Here is a 4626-nt window from a genome sequence, read left to right as displayed (position 1 = left end):
CCTAAATAATAATATTTAAGAGAAAATCTTTTCATGTGCTACAAATGAAACTTGAGTACAACATTACTAACATTACTAAAATAAACCAGTCACCAAAAACTATAGTCTTAACAGTAGTTAAACAGAAATAGAAAGAAATAGAATAGTGGTTGCAGGAACTGGGAGGAGAAAAGGGGAAATTGTTCAATGGATATAGAGTTTAGGCTTTTCAAGACAAAACAGTCAGAGATTTATTGAACAACAAGATGCATTTGTTAATACTGCTGTGCCTTATGTTTAAAAATGGTTGTGATGATAAAATTTATGATATGAGTTTATTACCACAATAGATAAAAATAAAAGAGAAGATTGTCTTTGGTGAATCCAATCTAATCATATGAGCCCCATAAAATTAGAAAAATTTTCTCTCTCTGGAGGCTGAATTGTCAGAGATTCAAAACACAAGGATAATTCAATAATGTAGTGATAGTTTTGAGATTAAATAAAAAAGCCTTTAGGGACTAGAGCAATAGTATAGCAGGTAGGGTACTTTCCGCACACACTTGATCTAGATTCAATCCCTGACACCACATGTGGTCCTCAAAACACCTCCAAAAGTGATCTATAAGTCAGGAACAAGCCTTCTTCAGTATTGGGGTGGTTGAAGAAGAAGGAGGAGGACTAGGACGAGGAGGGCGAGGACGAGGACGAGGAGAAGGACAGATGGCATCTAAATGCTATCATTGTCCTTAGCTGATAGCCTATTAGAAAAAGGTATCTCAGTCTTAAAATGTCAAGGAATTGAAATCTATTGACATTAAGAATGATCTTGGGGGGCCGGAGAGATAGCATCGAGGTAAGGCGTTTGCCTCTCATGCAAAAGGTCATCGGTTCGAATCCCGGCGTCCCATATGGTCCCCCGTGCTCGCCAGGAGCGACTTCTGAGCATGGAGCCAGGAGTAACTCCTGAGCACTGCCGGGTGAGACCCAAAAAAAAAAAAAAAAAAAACCAAAAAAAAAAAAAAAAAAGAATGATCTTGGGGGGCCGAAGAGGTGGCGCTAGAGGTAAGGTGTCTGCCTTGCAAGGCTAGCCAAGGAAGGAACTCGGTTCAATCCCATATAGTCCCCCCAAGCCAGGGGCGATTTCTTAGCACTTAGCCAGGAGTAACCCCTGGTCATCAAACGGGTGTGGCCCGAAAAAACAAACAAACAAACAAACAACAAAAAAAGAATGATCTTGGAGGGTTGGAGAGATAGTTCTGTGGGAAGGCCACTAGCCTTGCACATGGCAGACCTGGGTCCAATCCCTGGCATCTTATATAATCCTCTGAACATACCAAGAATAATTCCTGAAAGCAGATCTAGGAGTAACCTCTGAGTATCACTAGGTATGGCTCAATAACAAAACAAAATAATACAAAGGAACTACCTTGGAATTGATTTTCAACTAGTTTCCAGATAAGAATTGCTTACTTGACAAATAAATTTTAGCCTGGGGTACTCTGATAAAGAAAATCAGACATACTATCTAGGACTTTTGAATTCCAGATGAACTAGTAGATGAGTACTGTATTATGCATGGTCACACCTATTGACAGTGCAATTTACTTTAATACTACTGGTTCAGTATGGTTATTAGACTTTTAGCAATTTAGTTTACAGTTGTGGTGGTCAGAGGCTATGAGGTTCATGTGATTTTCAACTACTACCATTCTGAAAGTTATTCCATTTTTCCGGTCTTTTGTATAGAAAGAAGCATGGGTTTATGTTTTGTTTTGTATAGGGGAATTTGGGGCACACCTGGTGGTACACAAGGCTTACTCCTGGTTCTGTTCTCAGGATTATTTCCTTGGTAATTTTCAGGGAACCCATGTGAGGTGTCAAGGATCAAAGGCAAATTTTCCATAACTTCTCTGACATTCAGATCAGGATATATAGAGACAAAATTTTCATTCATCACACCCCTAGGTTCCTAGATAGATCACTTTCAACCTCTAATTTTCAAAACCTGATAACTCCTTCATGTAGGTTTCCCAGGATATTTTTTGGAATAAGATTAAATGTACCCAGTGTATTTTTTCTGGATGCTCTAAAGTTTCATTTATTTTCATGAGGAATATTATGATTTGTTCCATCTCAGCCTAAAATACAGAAGAGATATCCACAGAGGTAATATATATCGACTAAACTATCAAAACAAGTTCCTATAAATAATAAACAACTTGAAAGTAAATAAATATAGTCTTACATAAAATAAAATGTCACGAAGTTAGTGTGCTTGTCAAAATAAAAGAAATTATTTGATAATAGTAGCAGTGGATGGAGGAAAGAAAAGGAAATTTTCTTTGGAAGCTGCCGTTATATTTTTCTGTAATATTTTGTCAATTTCTAAACTTATTTGGACCATCATTATCTTGCACTTAAATTGTCTTGAAAGTAACATTATAGCATAGAAAACATCTATAGGACATAACAAGGATCAAGCATAAGAACGTCTTGGAAACATGAAAGGATCTCACAAGAGCAAAAGAGAAAAGCTGTTTGTAAACAGGGTCTACAACACAAATTTGCTCCATATGATATACTCCAACTAAAAATTGATGTGTCAATTAATTTGGTGGATGTGTCTTTCTTTGGAACTGTAATGTCAAAATATCACTTTTTACAGTGTATTTATTTAGTGTGTTCAGGGGTGAGAAAATTGTGGTAAAATAAGATAAACTTGCAGAATAATAAAAAGAAACAGTTGCCCTAAAATTGTTATAGCTTTGTAAAAGCTGTTATGTCAAAAATCATGAACTGAACAGTCACTATGGAAGTAAAGTTATATATATTTAAGCTCAAATCATGTTAAAATAGCTGGAGATGCATTAGAGCTGGAAAGGCAAGGAAGTCAGTACAATCTGACTGGGATTCCTGGAAATTATCTTGGCCCTGTTCTTGAAGGAAAATGATGATTCTGAGTATACTTTGTGGCTCTTAATTTCATACTCATCCCAAATTTAAGGGTAGGCAGAGAGTGGTCATGAAGTAATCATTTTATGAAGGGCTTCTAAGGCTCAGTGCTGCAGATATTTATCTTTTGCAACAAATTTACCCGTTGTAGCAAGGAAGAGAGCTTGATATATCCCAGTCTTTTCTCCCCTGCCAAGAGTTTAGTGGCTGACAAGGGTCCTGCCTGTGGTGTGAAGCTGGATCACCCATTTGTTGGGTTATTCTGGTGCCTTATCAAGGCGAGAGGGCTGTAGCTATTATTAAGCTTGTTATATGGTCACCATACTTTCTACTTCATTGTCTCAGCACACCTTGCCTTCAAGAGGTAGAGTGTACTTTTTTTTGTCCCCCAATTCACAATGCAGACCAGGCAAAGGGCCTGTGTTGAGGTGTATATCAGGTGCATTTACTGATTTACTGTACCTCCTCTTTCTATACAGTCAGTGTAAATAACACAGCCTGTGGTAAGAATTGGGAGGCCTTATCTTTTCTTTTTTTGATTTTTTAATATATATATCCTTCACCAGTGCAACATTCCCATGACCAAAATCCCAAGTGTCCTTCCTCTCCACCCCACACCATAGAGTGTACTTCTTGATGCTGCTTTAAATCATGTGATATCTTTCCCAAGAAATTCAGGTCCAGAGTAATGAGGAATCAACTTCAAATCTACTTTTGCGTCCTTTTATCATTGCCATAAGAAAAATGTACCTGGGATAGTCATTGATCTCAAGACAAATGACAGATACTTGGAACATCGTAGCTTAATCTTCAGTTAGAAACAAATTAGAAGAGCCAGTCTCCATCATGGAATTGTGTGGAATCCCAGCCTATCTCAGCCAACTCTCCATACCAGTCATATGAATAATAAAAAGCATTGACTACCAGGCAGCTTTTGAGTTCATATGTTCTGTAGCAACACCACAGAAATAGATACCTGATACAGTTTAAAAAAGACTCCAGGGCTGTAGTGATAGTAGAGCAGATAGAGTGTTTGCCTTGCATTTGATTGGCCTGAGTTCAATCTCTGGCATCCCATATTGTCCCCAGAGCTCACCAGGAGTAATTACTGAGTGCAGATCCAGGAGTAATCCCTGAGAAACTCTGGGTGTGACCCCAAAACTAAGAAATAAATAAAAAAAGACTTCTTTGTCAACACATAAAGAACATATTCTAGGAGAGGAGAAAGAGAAAGAAAAGTTTGTTGAGAAAAAAAGTAACTGCTCCTGATTTCTGGAGAGAGGTTCCTGCATAGATTCAAGAGATAGAGAGTACCAAACAAAACAGACCAAAAACAATGCTAAGACACATAGTAATCAAAAAGGTAAAAAAAAAAAAAGGACAAAGACAGCTTACTTAAAACAGCAAGAGAAAATCCTCAAATACAAGGGAAACAACATACACACTATTTTTTCTATTTTTTCAAAGTACTGAAAAAAAACCCACCACCTTTAAGCCTAGAGTCTATTACTATACAAAGCTATTATTTAGACTTGAGGGAGGGATAAGAACCTTTTCATACAAACAAGATCTGGCAGTATTTGCAACAACTAAACCAATCCTGAAAAAATTACTGAAAGGCTGACTATAAAAAGTTAAATAGATTCTTGCAAAAACAACTTGATTTTATACACACACAAATGGCAACACAGC

At 37.2% G+C, this 4626-nt stretch overlaps 1 pseudogene; it reads right to left on the bottom strand.

The window, feature by feature from the left end:
* Nucleotides 1-3313: 3313 nt before the first annotated feature.
* Nucleotides 3314-3454, bottom strand: LOC125999823 (uncharacterized; annotated as a pseudogene).
* Between the last annotated feature and the right edge of the window lie 1172 nt (nucleotides 3455-4626).

The sequence above is a fragment of the Suncus etruscus genome, chromosome X, assembly GCF_024139225.1.
Source record: "Suncus etruscus isolate mSunEtr1 chromosome X, mSunEtr1.pri.cur, whole genome shotgun sequence".
NCBI classification, from domain to species: Eukaryota; Metazoa; Chordata; class Mammalia; order Eulipotyphla; family Soricidae; genus Suncus; species Suncus etruscus.
Note: the sequence above shows the minus strand (reverse complement) of the source record. Positions and strands in the feature narration are given on the sequence as shown.